The sequence below is a fragment of the Sciurus vulgaris genome (genome assembly GCF_902686455.1).
Source record: "Sciurus vulgaris genome assembly, chromosome: 8".
In the NCBI taxonomy this organism is placed as follows: domain Eukaryota; kingdom Metazoa; phylum Chordata; class Mammalia; order Rodentia; family Sciuridae; genus Sciurus; species Sciurus vulgaris.
In genome coordinates, this window is record NC_136468.1 from 132,101,879 (window position 1) to 132,119,479 (window position 17,601).

The following is a 17,601-nucleotide window of genomic DNA, read 5'->3' on the forward strand; positions in this document are numbered from 1 at the left end:
CAGCCGTGCCTGACGCAGTCCCTGGATGTTTTAATACGGGAATCAACAAATGTGCTTTTGAGCTGAGTTCCACGGAAGCTGGGTTTCCATCTCTGCCAATCAGGAGTCTGAACGAGCTGTATATACCCTCCCCCAGCCTTATCTTGGGGTGCCTGCTGTCTCCTCAAGCCTCATCTTCTTCAGGAAGCCTCCCCGTGACCCCTGTTAGATCAAGCAACCCTGCCGGAGTCTCGGTCCCCCGTGCCTGCCCTTGGCTTCCCTTGACCGCGAGTCTCATGGGCCGTGGGCTGTGCGGTTCCTTTGCTCGTGTTCCTTCCTTTGGACGCCCACGGGCACTCACCTTGTACTTTCTGAGTCTGCCTCACTGATTCATAGCTTCCTTACATGAGGGCGCGGGGTAAAGAGAATAGGTTTTATGGAAAAAGACCTGAGATTGAATTCCCCACCTGAGCTTTGTGACCTTAGGCAAAACACTTAACCTCTCTGGGCCTCATTTTCCTTGTCGGTGCCATGGGAGAGCAGCTAAATACACCTAAACCCGTGACAGCACATTGGAGTGGGACAAAACTTCGTCGATGCCAGCTCCTGCCGCTGCCGTCTGCTCCAGAGAAGAAAGCCAGCCTGGGTCTTCGTTCCTACCGCCAATGCTGTGGGCCTCTGCCAATCTGCTGTGGAGGACACGCTCTCCAGTTCCCGTGACCAGAAGGTTGACCCCATGCCCCAGGGCAGTGGCTGAGGCCTGGCTGGTTAGAGGGTTCAGACATTCACAGATGAGCACAAGACTCCTAGTGGACAGATGTAATTCCCAGAATTCTCAAGAAAGACTGAGAAAATGGCTCTCCTCTAGCTGAGACTGCTAAACTATAAACCCACAGCTTCTCGCTGGGGAGAGAATTCCTGAGAATGAAACCACCACCCAAAACTGCCCAAGCTGAGACAGTTATACATTGGAGCACCTGGATACAGCTATACCTGCAGGTGACGTGTTTTGGGACTTTCCATTTCTCTGAACTAATAAGCTGTTTCCTTTTCTACCTTAAGTTGTTTTGACTTAGGATACCCCTACTCACAGCCTGACTCATCCGGGCACATAGTAGGCTCTTACTGACTTGAGCCTGTTTACCACTGAAGAGGTCTTCTTCTCCCAGGCCTCAGCCTGATTTTCACAAACATCCATCCTGACAAAACTAAGCAAAATTTATTTATTTGAAGAATTGGGGCAATGGCTGGGGTCAGCTACCTGCTGTCACTCCTGCCCCAAGGAAGTGGATTTGAGTCGCAACACAGAAAGCTGACTCCAGAATATTTTTTAGAAAAAGGTCATAAGGTTATCAGATATCTTCTTTGGCTTAGGAAATCTCTGGCTAGCTTCCTCCTCCCCCCCAGGTTGTGGCTTTCTGGATCACATGACCGCCCACTTCATTGCTGTGGGTGTTTTCAATGGCCAAAGGCCAAGAGCTTGGCCAAGAACAGGGAGGAGTGCCAGACAGTGGCTGGGTGCTGTGCTCCTGTGAGGGCCCGTCCTCTGTGGTGTGTGCCAGAGCATTAGGTCTTCACCCCGTGATGTTCTGGGCGTACTGCGCGGGGGGTGGGACTTAGGTGGGGTCTAAGAGGTGAGCTGTCAGCCCCTGGGCCCCCGGGTTTCTGCGGCATGCATCTCCCCCCAGGACCAACCAGTGGACCCTCTTTCTCCTGGCAACAGGGAAAGCAAGATTCTCAAAGATTTCAAGAGCGGCTCAGAATAAGAACACTTAACACACCACAGGAGCCCAGGAAGCAGCAGGCAGGGGCAGACTGAGAGCAGACGCCAGCTGCCTTCCACTGGCTCAGGGCTCTTGGGGCAACCGAATCTGCAGACCTGCCTGGTCGCTGCCAAGAAGCAGGCTGCCATGGGGAAGGCCCCTCACTTTTCCACGCCTCGGTTTCCTCATCTGTGAAACGGGTGAAGAAAGGCAGAAGCGGCTATGCTGGGAATGACTGAGCGTCCCTAGGCGTCAGGTGCCCCACGGTGGCACCTGTAAAACCGGGTGTAACGTCCATGAGCAGGTTGCTAGGATGGTCCCTGTGCTGTGGACAGGAAGCTGAGAGAGAGGCAGCGTCCGGCCCTGGGTCTCGGGTGTCTGACTTGGAGGCCACCATTTTCCCACCCCTTGACCTCCTGTCAACCCTGCCCCCAGGCCCGCCACACACGAGAAGAGATTCCCGCAGGCGCCCGGCTGCTCAGGAGGCCAGAGGCACGTGAGAGATGCTGGCAGGCAGGGGACAGTCCCACGTCCCCGGGGCCGCACTACCTCCTCTCCTGGGCTCTGGGCCTAAGTGAAGAGGGTCCGGAGAGCAGAGCAGGAGGGAGGAAACCTGAGTCCCGCTGATTGCCGGAGGGCCGGGCCTCCCCCACCAGGACCGGGGCTCCCAGCCCCGAGGCGCCGCACATCTCCATCTTCCGATGGGCAGGTGGCCAGGCGGGGCCATCCTTCCCCAGCCACTCCCACCCACTCCCGCAGGGCTTGCGCCAGACCTCCTGGGTGGTCGGTGTGGGGGTTTAGGTATGAGGGCGAGGCCCCTGTTACGGCAGGAATGTTCAGAGGCGGCCCACCTGGCCGGGAGCCTCCCTAATGCCGCATCCTAGGCCAGCGAGGGTCCCTGCGGGCGCCCGGGAGCCCCTTCCCCACCCTCCACTTCTGACCCCCAAGAGCAAGAGCCGAGCGGCTCTCCTCCACGGGACCCTCCCCATGACGACCCCCTTGGGCCCGCTGGCGCCCCTCGGGGCTCGCCTTGGGCCCGCAGCAATGGAGCCGCCATTGGGACTGAGCCACCAGGCTCGCCCGCTATGTGCTCTTGCTCAGGGAGAGGCGGCGCCTCCCTAGGGGCCAGAGGAGGCTGCGCAGGAAGCCCCCCAGAGTACAGGACAGGAGCGTCCAGCCACCTGGCTGAGGCGACCATGACCTTGACCTCAGGCGCCTGCTGGGCCCACTGCGCCAGCACGACCTTTCCTCCTCTCCCACCCTAACAGCCAGGGTCACCTCACAGCAGGCACTAGCTACGACCCAGGACGGGCGGGCGAGGCCTCCGACTGGCCAGACCATGACCGGCGCTCCCCACGACCACCTTCTCCCCCCGCGGTCAGCTCCCCAAGGGTGGGGACGGGGTCTCTCGCTCAGTGCTGGATCCGCAGTGCCCTGCAAACAAGAAGCGCTCCATATGTGCAGAGAGACCCCACAGATGGTCCCGGGATGGTCCCTGTTTAACAGGCGAGGAAACTGAGGACCGAGAGGAAGTCATGGGCGTGATGTCCACTTAAAAGGAAGATGCAAAGAAATCAAAGTGGCCAAAGGCCACGCTGCGCCACACCTAAGGACAAAACCTAGACTTGAACCCAGGGTGGCCGGACGTGGAGCCCCCCCATGCTAGTTAAGGACGCCCCACAGGCTGGGAAGCCTTCTCTACTGGGCACTTGAAACGCACGAGCTCATTTAACCTTCACAAGTGGTCTTCGGGGGCAGCTGCTACCGACCCACTTCATAGACGGGGAGACTGAGGCCCGGGGAGGGAAAGTCCTTGCCGACACCTCCCAGCAGGCAGGGTGCTGAAGCTGCCACACCCTGCGACCACGCATCTCCAAGCAGGTTTCTGCAAAGGCAGGTGCTGCGCCGGGCGCTGGGGCGTTCTGCTGCGGGGCGGGGCGTTCTGCGGCAGAGGTGCCAGGGGCTTGGCAGGCCCTCCAGTGCAGGCCCCGCAGGTGGCGCTCTCTGCTTCCCAGGAGGGGGTTCCCTGGACAAGCACAGGTACATCCCACCCCCTGCCTCAGCACACCACTCCGGGTCCCAAGGACCGGTGGGGTGGGGATCCAGGCTCTGGGCTGCAGAGCTGCTGCAGGCCTGTCCTCGGCCACTCACCGCGCTCTCTGAGCCTCAGCTTTCCCATCTGCAAAGGCAGGAGCTGGAGCCCATTTGTGCCATTTTCCCTCCTCCAAAACTTCCCAGCCAACAAAGACTGCACACAGCCGGGGACGGGGCTGGGGGCTCGCAGGCTGCCCAGGGCCACACCACCGGCTGCAGCTGGGCCAGGGCCCCAAACCAACCCCGCAGCGCCCACGCTTCCTCTTCCTCCACCAGAGCCCTGGCAGGAGGGGAGGAGGCCCCTGGGCACAGGGAGGCAGAACCGGGGCCTTCTTGGTCCCAGCCTTCACCTGGGCCTGGGCCACGCTGCCTCCTCCCACACCTCGAGGGGTGCCTGACCCCAACCTGGACGCCGCCAGGGACTGCATGGTGCTGTGGCAGGATGTCACCTCGAGCCAAAGGAAGTGGGACGGGTTTCTAATGAGAGAAAGGAAGGGGAAGTGGGGCGGGTGGGAGGAAGGAGGCAGAGACGTGGGGGAGACAGAGCCAGCGCAAGACGGAGATGAAGGTCGGGATGGAGATGGGGAGAGGGAGGGAAAGGACGGAGGCCCAGAGGGACAGGGCGGCCCCGACCCAGGTCCGCTCGCCTCACAGTGCCAGGCTCCACCAGGTGGCAGCTGGCACAGCCCTGCCCCTCCCCCAGGCTCCTGGGCAGGGGTGGGACATCAAGAGCGAGGTCCCTGCAGGCTCCACAGAGCCCAAGTGCCCACCTGCAGAGGACCCCCTCAGAGCCTCTTTACTCTTATTTAGTTTTGTGAAATGGATTTGCTATTTTTAAAAGATTTTCAAAGGAAACTGTAACCCACTGGCTTCAATGAAAACAAAGTGCCCTAATTAAAAAGTCACTATAGAAATGAGCGCCAAGGAAGCCGCCCTCCGCCGAGCCCGGGCTGCCCTGTTCTGGGGAAAGGAGCTGCCCCGACCCAGCAGCACCTGGGAGACTGTCCTGGGAGGCCATCGAGGGTGGAGAGGAAGTCTTCCTGGGACTTAACACGCCCCACGGCAAGGGCGGCCACCAGGGTGACCCCCAGCCTCTGGCCTGACACCAGCGGCTCTGTGGTGGCTTCCTTTCCCTGCCTCTAGTTCCCACGCCTGTCCTGCCGCCCAGCACAGATGGCACCATGAACTCTATGAAACCCACCAGGCTACACTGCCTCACCTCTCCTCACTCTGGCGCCTGTGTCCTCCCCACTGAGGAGCCCTGCTTGCCGCCTCCTCCTGGCACACGCTGCAGCCTCCTCCAGGAAGCCCTCTCTGATTGCCTCCCATCCTTAAAGCGGTGGCCCCAAGGGGCTCAGCTCCCTGGGTGGCCTCCCTGCTTCCCGGTGCAGGGCTGGGGCCCCATTACAACCCCCACATCTCCTCAGGACACAGCATGGCCCCCAACTCCCAGCACAGTCTACCTGGAGATCTGAGGACTAAAGGAGCTAATAGGTGGATGAAGAAACCAAAGGCACTGTGCTCTCCAGCGGGACACAGACCCCTCTCTGGGCTCCAAAAGCGTTCCTGCCAGAAGCTCCTGCCGACACCAATCAGAGGGCCTGGCCCAGATCAGCCCCAGCCACTCGCAGGACCTCGGGCTCTGAGCCAGTGACCCAGCTTCAGGAGCCTGGGTGTGTCCCCTGTGCAAGGCAAACAGAGAGCCACCGTGTGCTCAGGAGCACACCTGAAGAGCTAAGCCCCAGGAGGCACTCAGACACTGAGTGCAGTCGTTAGTATTTTTATTACCACTGAAAACTCACCAAGCCACAAAATTTTATGACTTGAGGGGACTCAAGAGATGATCAGAGCAAGGCTTGGCAGACCTTTTCTGCATAAGGCTGGATGACAGATAATTTCAGTTTTGTGCAGCTGCTGCTCCCCGCTGGAACTAAGTAGCTCCCTGCCTGATTTGTAGGGGCCCATGTTCCACAACTCCCAGGGGATGCCGGACGCTGTGCCTCCTTCGTCCCCAATCCTACATTGTACATACATGTGATGAGGTCCAGTTCACAAATTAGGCCCAGTAGATTCACAACTGACAATAAAAACAGGGCTACGTGGGCAGGAGCACTGAGCCCCCCACAGTGGCTCTGAGAGCTGAGATGGCTACTGAGCAACTGTCGGGCAGGCAGCATATACAGCATGGATACGCTGGACAAAGGGATGATTCCGTGGATACGCTGGACAAAGCCATGATACACGTCTGGACGGCACGTTTTCATCATGCTACTCAGAAGGGTGCCTAATTAAAACTTACAAAGTGTTTCCTTCTGGAATTTTCCATTTGGTATTTTCAGACCATGGCTGACACAGAGTAACCAAAACCACAGAAAATGAAACCGGCACAGATGGGAAGACTACTTTATTCCACTGTGCTATCGCAGCACAAAAGCAGCCATAGAGAAAATGTATTAAGCATGGCTGCGTTTCAATAAAACTTTATTTATAAAAACAAAAGGTGGGCCAGATCTGGCCTATTGGTGGAAACCTATTAACTTCTAACCTAGTCCCTGTTTCAAACGTGGTCCTTAGATACTGGGGCTGCTGGGAACATAATCCAGCCTGGCTCCAAACCTGCTGATCAGAACCTGCACCATAAAAGGTCCCAGGAGTTTTGTGAGCACAGGAAGATTTGAGAGGCCTGAGGCCCCAACTTCCTGGGTCAACACCTCAGGTCAGGAGCGTGGTGCTCTCGCCATTTACGCCTCTACTGGACAGCACTCCAGAAGACTGCGGTCGCTGCTTCCTCAATCCCACCCCAGCTTGCGGCTGGAAACCCGCCACCGTCCTCATTCAATAGGCATTGATGGAATGGCTGGTGTGTCCTGGCCCCACCCAGGTGCACGGGACGTGGCAGTGAGCGCCCAGCCAGGGCAGGCGTCACTGTGGGGTGGCTCTGGGGTGGACGTGCGCCTGGCTCCCGCAGGCAGGCAGCCTTCGGAGCTGGACAGGGGCTGAGGATCCCTGAGCTGCACTTCCTGGTAGCCAACCTGCGGGACCGGCCTGGTGTCATCCATGGGTGGACGGAGAAAGAGCGTGGGCTGGATGCGCTCGGCAGTTCCATCCAGCCACAAAAACCACGCACTACGTCACGTGCAGGAAAGCGGTGGAGGCTGGAGGGGAGGCTGGAGGGCAGCCTTAGGGGCAATACGCCAAACTCGGAGCCAGGGCGCACGTCTGCTCTGGTGGAAGCTGGGGAGGAAGAGGAGGGGAAAGGCGGGCGTCACAGGAGGACCACGGGGAGAGCAGCAGAGCAGAGGCGAGGGGCCGGGGCGGCAGTACTGGCGAGTGGCAGTGGCCCAGTGACACGGTCGCACTGTGTGCATGTTCGAATACCTAGCAGTGAATCCCGCATCACGTACGCTAAAACACCAAGAATCCCGGTGCGTCCCAAGAGGCCTGTGTGACCTCAGGGAAGTGACTTGACACGAACCCCCAGCCTCGGCTTCTGGGAAATGGGGAGGTGGGTGACAAGCACCTCCCGCAGCTTGTGAGGACAGAGCAGGGGAGGGGCTGGGGTCCCACTGGCTGGGCGGGGGGACAGGGGGGATCGCATGTCCTGCTGGCTAAGACTCACTGCAGAGGGGCCTGGGTGGGTCCCGAACATCTTTCTGTGAGTTAGGAGGGGACCTGAGCCAGGGAAGGCAGGACGTGGGAGCCAGAGTGGAGGGGACAGACTCCTACCTGAGGGGTTCGGAGTGGCAGGCGTGCCAGGAGGTCCCAGACAACCCTAGCACCCCAGGAAGCCCCGCAGAGCACAGAAGACACCAAAATCAGTGATTTTTTTTTTTTTTTTAAGTTGTTTCTGATGCAATGGAACTGTTGTTCAGTGACATGAGGCAGGCCCCAGGCCATCTCAGAGCCTGGAGGTCTGTATCAGGCCATGCATGTGACAGAGGGGAGGGCGGAGCTACGGGGGCCAGGAGAGCCCAGGACACTGCAGGGGCAGCTTCAGACCAAGCTCTGAGTTCCCGCAGAAGTGAGAGATCAAAAGTTTTCTTTTGAAATGTCTGAATGGTGGCTCGATTACAGACAAAAACCATGTCACAGGCTAAAGCCACCTAATTAGCAGGTAGGGAAACTGAGGGTCAGTGGAGGAAGCACCCTGCCCAGCCTCCACAGGGATCTGGAGGGACAGTTGGGCCCTGATTGACTCCACGCTCCTGCCTACTGCTCAGCTCCTCTCTCTCCCACTTCCTAGCTGGGTGACCTTGTGCCAATCACTTAACCTCTCTGTGCCTCAGTCTTCATCTCAGGACTGTACCTAAGTGCCTAGGCAAGTCCTTTGATACTAGCTGCCTTTTGACAGGTGGGAAACCGAGGCGCAAAAAGGACATGCTCAAGATCCCAAAGGGCCTGCCTGACCCCAGGGCCTTAGCTTCAACCTGGCATCAGGCTTTACCACCGTCTGCTCCCATCTCACCACACCAGGAGGTACCGGTACCTGTTTTACAGAGAAGATGCGGTCCCCAGCTGGTTGCTGGCTCCTAAGTGGAGCAGCAGGTTCTGACGCAGGCCTATGTCACCTAGCATGCCACCCCTCTGCCCACTTTCTGGACACAGCAGCAGCCTGGGTCAAAGTCTGCTCAATGCAAGAATTCACTTGGCAGACAGACTGGCAGCCTGCCGTTTGAGGATGCAGGGACAGGCGAGGCGTCCCCTGAGGCCAGCAGCCCAGACGCTCCCTGGCACATGGCACTGCCCTCCCAGGTGCCCCCCAGCCCAGCTCTCTGGCTGCTCTGAATGAACCATCCCCATGAATCCGCCTCAGGTTGCAGCCTGGGGTGCAGGAGAGCTGAGGAGGTGGACAGGAGGGGCAGCATCGGGCTTGATTACCTTCTTAATGCTCAGGAATTGAGGATTGGAAAAGGACAAGCGGGTCAAGATGGCAAAGCTGCACACAAGCAGGTGGGGTGGACACAGGTGTCCCTCCCAAGCAGCAGCGGCCCCGGGGAGACCCGGCCGGCTGCTGGGAACCCGGATGGTGCAGAGGGATGCTGGTTTAAGCGCCTGAGCCAGCTGACTGCAGGTTAACCTTGGGAGAACTGACCACCTTCAGGAAACTTCGTCCCTCCAGGAAAACGCGGGGCTCTGACATACGGGGCCCTGCGGGGAGAGATGGGAGGTCAGGGTGTCCGGGGCCCGCTCAGGGCATTTGGAGTGGCTCAGTTCAAGCCTGGGGTGGCACCTCTAGAAACAAGACTCGGGCTCCTCGTGGAGGCCACCTCCTGGGGCTGCTGGGGAAGTCACCTTCAGAGTGAGCACGGGGTCCACCTATGGTACAGGCAGGACCAGGCCTGACTTCAGGGCCAAGAAACAGGACTTAGATGACAGGTTAGGAAACCCAGCAAGGGTCTCCCTGGCCTCCTAAGCCTCAGCCGTCAGGGGGGCTCTGGGATGACCTGGAGAGGAAAGATCTGAGCTGGTCACACTACCCCCCACCTCGTCCCATGCAGTGCCGAGGTCCCTCATTCCCTCCCCCGGAATCAGCAAGCATGGCTCTTACTGGGAGGAACGGAAGTGTACACATATCTCATTTAATCTCTCTGCAGAGGCTTCATCCAGACACCAAGCCCACATGCTTGGTGACATGCAGGACATCCCTCATTCTGCTAATGAGGCACTTAATTGAATGTGAATTAGAAAATAATTTATAACTAACACATCAAAGTCAGAATGTCAAGGATTCTGACTATTTAAGAGACTAAATTTATTTAAGATTCTCAGAACCTTCATAGGCTGCTGGCAAGAATGTAAAATGGTGCAGTCACTTTGGGAAAAGTGTGGTCGTCCCTCAAAAAGTTAGACAGAGTCACTCTAAGACCCAGCAACTCTACTGCAAGGTACAGATACCCAAGAGGATTGAAAATATGTACATGTAATGACTTGTACATGAATGTTCATAGCAGATGTTTGTGCACAACAGCCCAAAAGTACCAACAACCCAACTGTTCATCAACTGATAAAGGGAAAAATAAAATGCACTAACAGCAGTACGATGGAATATTATACAGCCATGGAAAGTGATGAAGTACTAAAAAAAAAGAAAAGCAATGACATATTGCTAAATGTCACAATGAAATAAGACTTGGAAACATTATCCCATGGGAAAAAAGGCCCATCACAAAAGGCCACACAGTGTCTGATTCTGTCTATATGGAAAGTCCAGCACAGGCAAATTCAGACAGAGAATAGATCATGGTTGCCAGGGATGGGGACAGAGAAGTAGAGCGTTTCTTTTGGGGACGATGCAACTGTTCTTAAATAAGATCCTTGGCAACGGATCAGTCAATATCCTAAAACCCACCAAGTGCATAATTTAAAAGGGTAGACTGTGTGGTATGAATGATACATATATTAACCAAGTAAGAGCATAACTTGGGTTTCATGGGGGGAATGAGCACAAATGAGGGCACAATTCCTTTAGAAGATGTGACAAACCCAATTTGACAGTCACAGAAGCTGAAGCTGGGGAGGGGCAATGACTCACCAGGCCACATCACTACTAGACCAGGTTTTCACACCTGGATCTGTCCTAATTCAGAAGTCTGGCGTAACCATCAGGCCACCCCGCTGGAATGAAAGGAGTCTGGGATGGGGATGAGGGAGGGGGTGGGCAGCCCAGTCCAGGAGACACTCACAAAGGAGTTGGTAAGGAAGGAAAGGGTCCCCTGCCTCCGCCAGGGTGGGGGATCAAAACAGGAAGCACGTGTCAGGGCACAGCCAGAGAAGACTTCCAGGAGGTGGTGTTGCGCAAGGGGCTTCTGAAGGACGAACAGGAGTTCGCCTGCCCCCATTCCCGACATCCCTACAGCACAGGAAGTCAGGAGACGGGAGGGTGAGCTTCACCTTTCCCCGTCCTACCTGTGAGTCCTAGGGTTACAGGCATGTGACCTTCCCAAGCCTTGGTTTCCCCAGCTGTAAAACGGCAAGGGGGCAAAGTGACCGAGTGCCATTTAAGGTTCCATCCTCCCTCCGCGGGGGATGGGCCTATGAGTGGGAAAGCCAGACCTTGATCTCCGCTCACATAATAAATGACTTTGCCAGGTCAGGCGCGCCCGCCTCGGTGACCGTGTGCCCCTGCCAACCCCGGCTTCAGGAAGCACCTCCCGTGCGGCTCGCACCGAGCGGGAGAGGTCACCCGCGGGCGGGATGGCTGGGGTCCTCGGGCCAGCATCGCGCCCCCTCCTCGCGGGTGACCTCCGAGTTCACCGGGGCTCCCCTTCCCCGAGCTCGGCGCTCCCCTCCCGGCCGGCAATTCCCGCCTCGCTCCTCCGCGGCGGCCGCAAGTTAACTTCCACGCGCCCGGGCGGCCGCCGGGGGTCCCCGCGCGCCGGGGCGGGGCCGGGGACTCCGAAGGCGGGGACACGCCGCGGTCGCGCCCGCCCGCCCGCCCGCCAGGACTCTCGGAGCTGAGCGCCGCCCCGGGCGCAGGGTCCCGGGATGGGGCGCGGTCGCTGGGGCCCGCGTGTGCCGCGCCCGCGGGAGGCGCTCGGGGCTCCGGGCGCGTGCGGAGCCTCGGACGGCCGCCTCCCGGCTCGCAGTCCCGAGCCCCGCGGTGCGCCGGGCCCGGAGGAAGCCGCGAGACCCGGCTCCCGAGTCCGAGGCCGCCCCGCCCCGCCCGCACCCGCACCCCGCAGCAACCCAGGCCCCCGCGCCGCCCGGGGCCACCTACCGTGCCAAACGCCGCGCCGCGGCCGCGCGATCCGCGCTCGCCAGCCGCCCCGCCGGGGAGGGGCAGGCGCCCGCGCGGGGCGGGGCCGCGGCGCCGTGACGTCACGAGGGGCTGTCTCTGCGCGGCCCCGCCCACGCCAGGCCCCGCCCCCAAGGCCGCCTCCCCTGCGCGCCGAGCGCCGGGCAGGGCGAGGGGCGGGCCTCGGGCCTCGGGGAGCCCCGCCCCTCGGTCGCGGGAGCGGGTTCTGGGAGCTGTCGCGCCCCCAGCCAGCTCGCCGCTCCTACCCCGCTGCCCCGCGCGAGATCTGTAAGCAGCGAAGGGGAAGATCGCCAAACAGTGGTGTCGAGGAAAAAACTAGAGCGTGTGTTTGTGCCACTGTGTGTGTAAAACAAAGATCGAAGAGGGCGGGCTTCGGAGGACGAGTGACAGCATCAGCGGTTACCGGGAGGCGACGTTACCCTGACATCCTCCCGCCCCACCCTCGCCCCGAGGTTTGGCAATTTGGGGTTGTTGCAACTGGGGATGTGGCAAGGGGGACTGCTGACTCGAGAGGGTAGAGAGCCCGGTTCCTACAGTGCCTAGGACAGCGCCCCCCGTCACACACACACACACACACACACACACACACACACACACACACACACACACACACACGGAACTGTCCAGCCTAAAACATAAACAGTGCCGGCGTTCAAGAAACCCCGACATGCAAGAATGAAATAAAACTCCAGGCTGGCCAGGCGTGGTGGCACTCCCTGTCATCCCAGCGGCTCTGCAGGCTGAGGCAGGAAGATTGCAAGTTCAAAACGAGCCTCGGCAACTTAGCTAGGCCCTAAGCAATTTAGAAAGACCCTGTCTCAAAATAAAAAATAAAAATAAAAGGGCTGGAATGTGGCTCCGTGGTTAAGCGCCCCTGAGTTTTAATGAAAGAAAGAAAAGAAAAAGAAAGAAAGAAAGAAAGAAGGAAGGAAGGAAGGAGAAAATAAATTAAATGAATAAAAAATTAAGATTCCAAATTGGTAAATCTCAGTTGAGTCTAAGATGTATGACCCCTGTGTCTGTTTCCATCTGCAAAATGGAGAAAATAATAGACATCTATGCATTACATGCATATCCATCGAATACCTGAAGGAAAGGAGAGAAAGAAATGCCTACTAACTTGTCACTGGGGACCTTTGTTCTCTTTTAACTTTTTTTTTTACCATATGCAGATATATGTATATTACCTGAATTTCTGTGATAGTTACAACAGCAAACATGCACACACACACACACACACACAAACACACACACAATCAAGGCACACAGATAGTAATGTAACCGCATGTCCAAATTAATTCCTGTGTCCAATAAAGAGTGCCTGATGGACAAGATGAAACCCACTGCCTCGATTGAACAGGTTTGTGTTGGTCTGGAAACAATAAAACAGTATTATGTAGTATTTACTGAGTGCATATTGGCGACTTCCTGTGACTAATCGGATGGGCACACATGTTAAACACTAACTGGGAACCTTGTATAATGTTGCTTTGTGGGTCAAGAAATGGAGATCAAAGAAAAGGGATCAGAATGAGGATCTCTGTTTAATAGCACTGTAGAAACAACATTTGTTGGTCACTCAATGCCGGACGCTGAAATTCAGCAGATAAGAGGAGGCTTGAAACCCTGCGACCAAACAGGGGAACTGGACCCTCCCGCAAGACATCCCAGAAAAGTGAGCACGTGGAACTCTTGAGGCTGGAGCTGGGGACCTGATCCAGGGAAGAAGAGCCAGGGGTGTTTACCCTGCCGCCTGGGCTGGGGTGTGGGTGGATAGATGCAGGTGCTAGGGCCTCACAGGAAGGAGGTGAGCAGGAGACCTTGCAGGAAGTACAGAGTGGACAGGATGTGGTAGAGGTGAGAGAAGAGATCAGAGGGGTCTGCACAGCTGGATGCTGCAAGGCTTCATGGGCAGGGGAAGGAGTCAGGGCTTTATCTTGCAGCAGCGGAGAGACAGGGAAGGTGTTTCCCAGGGAAGGGTGTGGTTATGCTTTCTGCAAAAACTCCTCTGACTGCTGCATGGAGGAGCAAACTGGGAGATGATTTGGGAGGTTGTTGAAATAACCCAGGGTAGCAGGGAGTGGTGGTGCACCCCTGTCCTCCCAGCGGCTCGGGAGGCTGGGGCAGGAGGATCAAAGCCAGCCTCAGCAACCTAGGGAGGCCCTAAGCAACTCAGCGAGACCCTGTCTCTAAGTAAAATACAAAATCAGGCTGGGGAGGTGGCTCAGTGCTTGAGTGCCCCTGAGTTCAATCCCCAGTACACGCCCCGCCCCCCCAAAAAAGTAATAAACCAGGACAGATTAGCCAGCCCAGCTAGGGGTTGAGGACAAAGAGGAAGGTGTTCTAATTCCAAAGATGTTTGGGAGACAGAATGGGCAGCTAGCTTCAGGGCTAAAAGAGGAGGATCAGAATGGCCCTTTAGGATCTGGGTCGGGACTTCTCCTTCCAGACCTCCAGCTCAGCAAACCATGAAGGTCTCCATCTGCCTTGCAACTCCGTGAGGAACTCTAACCTCCCCTCACCCACGTCATCCTCATGTGCTGGACACTGGACCATGCAGTCCCGGAATTTGATGTGACTTTGAAGTTAGACGAAAGAGCTCCTTCCTGTCTGTATCCCCAGCCTGGGAACACCCAGAGTGGGGGTCTCCTCCGTCCTCTCCCCCAACATACCTCTCCAGCACACAGACAGAGCTTGGCACTCAGGAGGTCTTTAGTCAGTATTTGCCAAAAGCATGAAGTATCGATGTAGCAGAAAACGCATGGATTCTACAACTCTTCCCTCTCTGACCCTGGAGAAGAGGTAGAGGCTGTAACAATAATGACCCTTGCTTTCTGCAGTTACTCTGCACTTGACTCCTAAGTGTTAGAGTCAGGCTGATCACTGACTCCTCTCAGCATGCTTCTGAGGTTTTATGATCCTTTCTGTCCATTTTACAGATGGAAAAACAGAAGCTTCATCAGGTAATTGGACTTGACCAAGGGCAACAGCTGGTAAGCATCAGAGCTGGAATCTGAACTTGGGTCTCCTTCCCTCTTTCCCGCACATTGATTCCCACTTTCTTACATTGGCAGGAAGTGAGGGGAGGGGGACAGTTTCCTTTGGCTGGAAGGAGGTGGGACCACCATTCCTAGCTGGGTATCCAGGTTGTCACTCTTGGATCCCGGGTATCTGCCCCAGGCGAAAGTTTGTCATGGAAACGTGGTTCTCAAGAAGATGCCCATCTCTTCAGAACGTCCCAGGGCACCCAGGACCACACATTTCCCCTGAAACCCAGTTGCTGTGTGTCCACCAGCATCCACTGTCTGCTCAGCAGTGGCCAGTGCCTCTGATCCCTTTGGGAGTGGTCCTTCTGTCCCCGTAGCATAGGCGCACACTGTGGCCTTGGGTCATACCTTCGGTGCCTGAAAAACAGACTGTGGGTGACCTTCTCTTATCACGGATGGGAACGGATGTTCTGTAACTCAGGTGCTTTGTCTCTCCAAAGGTCTGTCACTCAAAGATCCGGGAGCTGGGGTTGAGTCTTGGAACATGCAGGTGCCGGGCTTCCCCAAGCATGGAGCCCAAAGCCGCTGTCCAGGTCAACTTCCCCACAGGGCTAAAACCACCAAGAGGGGGATGTTTGGCACTTAAAATTCCAGCTTTTCTGTTTCCTCCAGTATCACCCCCAACCACATTTTTTTTGAGCTGAACACCTGATGAAATTGAAACTGGAAGTTTTCGTTTCAAGACAAGAAGGTTACTGATCTTTGAGGTCAGCAATTGTGCCCCAGGTGGGAGCTGGTCCCATTTCTTTTCTTACATATCTACTTTCTTATTAGTGCATATTTTATACAGAATGGTGGTTTCATTACAGCATGTTCCCAGCTGCGTATAAACACCATTTGCTGGATTCCCCGTGCCTTCCTCCCCTGACCTCCCCCTCCCCCGCCCGTCTCCATCCTCGTGGTCTCCCTTCTGCTATTATGGTATCCTTTTCTCCCCCCTTAACTTCCACATATGAGGGAGGGACACTTTTCTGAGTTGGACTTATCTCACTCAAATTTACAGTCTCCAATTCCATCCATTTTGCTACAAATGACATAATTTTGGGGGGGGGCATACTGGGGATTGAACTCAGGGGTACCTGACCACTGAGCCACCTCCCCAGCCCTGTTTTGTATTTTATTAAGAGACAGGTGTCACTGAATTGCTTAGGGCCTCATCATTTCTGAGGCTGGCTTTGAAGTCACGATCCTCTTGCCCCAGCCTCCGGAGTCGCTGGGATGACAGGTGCGTGTCACCGCGCCTGGCCAAATGACATATTTTGTGCTTCCTTATGGCCAAATAAAACTCCATCGTGTATACACACCATGTTTTCTTTATTCATCCATTCAGTGATGGACACGGAGGCCGGTCCTGTAGTTTGGCTACTGTGAACTCTGCTAATGTGAACATGTCACTGGAGGAAGCTGACCTGACTCTTCAGGGTCAGCACGGAGGAGTGTACAGCTGGGTCCAGTGGTGGCTCTATTTTTGAGCTGCTGCCATTTGGAGGACTGGTTGGCAGGGACAGCAGGGGTACTGCTCCTATGTGACACGGTGGCTTTGAGATGTGTTTCGCTTGTTTTGTTTTGTTTGCAGGTTTCTTATTTAATTTTTGCTTCTATTTTTAAACGTTCTTTGTTTTGATGTCAATATGTTCTATGTGTTCGTCATCTCACTATCCAAACAATACATTAAGTAAAAAATAATGGCTTTGCTATTTCCTTCCGGGCTGGGTGTTCTGGCGAGCATAGGCGACTCGCGCCAGCAAGGCTGATACCGCCTTGTTTCCCAGGTTAGCACTGTGAGACAACGTAAGATGCCCCTGGCTGTGCAGTCTGGGTGCTCTGGCCTGTGAGTGCAAGGACATCGAGCACTAACTTCACTGGTGAATTTCTTGCATATTTTCTTTTTTTATAGGACCCACCAGACTGACACCCTGAAAACCGTCCCGTCTAAAAGTCCAGAGTCATTCTTTCAAGAAGTATAAAATAAACGTCCTGAATGATCAGAAAGCACAGTTGTGTTGTCTTTCAATGGACAGTATTTCTCTTTCTCGTTTCCATCCGGAGTTTCTTAGACACCCTTGGGGCTTTGGAAGCAGAATCCCAGCTTCAGAGTCTTGGGGCTGGAAGGACATTTGAGCTGCTGCTACTTTACCAAAGGAAAGAATGAGACCCCAAGGACCAAAGCTCTTTGCCTGACACTTTCCACCACCTGACAAAAGAAGAGAATTCACACATGCTTTCACTCCTGGTGCTGCAGGGTGGCCCAGTATAGTTGTTCAAGTTGGGCACTGTACAAGAGTGCCACATGGACATTTTAGACAACACAGATTTATACCAATCATTTCTGGCAGATGTCAGTAAAACGTCTTGAGTTAGAGACATCTCTGTGATCATCTGTACAAAGATGTCATATGGGGCAGCAAGGACCCTGCCGTTGGCTCTGCCTGGTTTACCTTCCTTGTTCTCCACCAAGCCAGCTCCTGCTTCAGCCTTCAAACATTCTCTCCTCCATATCCATAGCAACACCCTCGTCCCTCCAGGCTCCCTGTATGGATTCATGGCTAATGTCAACTGTTGACACAGAAGTCAATAACAACGGGTGGGGATTTCCGAAAGAGAAGATTCTAGGTGGCACCTGGACCCAGATTAAACAACGCTGAATCAGATACACAAATACAATGTTCAACCTCCATTGATTAAATCAGGTGGTGGTCGGGGGGTGGGTACAAGCGCCTTTGACACTTTTCTCTGATGCTTGCTAAGCCAAAGAGCTAGCGGGGCTCCGGCTCAGAGCTCAGAGCCTCAGTGGGCAGTGGTGTCTGCTTCTCAGACACCATTCGACCCTTCTTGAAATCATATTTGATTTATTTTTATGATTGCTTTCTATCTATGGTATCGGATACTGACGGAATACTTCCTGGAGTGTTATAAAGTTTTATTTACAAATCAATGCATTTAGGTACAAAATCGAGAGTCT

General features: G+C 55.7%; 1 protein-coding gene and 1 long non-coding RNA gene across 3 annotated transcripts in view; one reads left to right on the forward strand and one right to left on the reverse strand.

The window, feature by feature from the left end:
• TPST2 (tyrosylprotein sulfotransferase 2) overlaps positions 1–11,679 on the reverse strand; it is a 42,724-nt gene extending 31,045 nt beyond the window's left edge. Inside the window, exon 1 of the mRNA XM_079151415.1 lies at positions 11,554–11,679. The gene's annotated coding sequence lies outside the window, so the exon portion shown is untranslated. The remainder of the gene's footprint in view (positions 1–11,553) is intronic.
• Positions 11,680–12,915: 1,236 nt separating this feature from the next.
• LOC306668254 lies at positions 12,916–15,441 on the forward strand. 2 transcript variants are annotated; one of them, XR_013765789.1, is made up of 3 exons: positions 12,916–12,952; positions 14,532–14,585; positions 15,252–15,441. It is a non-coding gene; the product is annotated as an uncharacterized lncRNA (long non-coding RNA). The 2 variants fall into 2 exon arrangements; XR_013765790.1 differs by lacking the exon at positions 12,916–12,952 and adding an exon at positions 14,032–14,394.
• Positions 15,442–17,601: the final 2,160 nt, after the last annotated feature.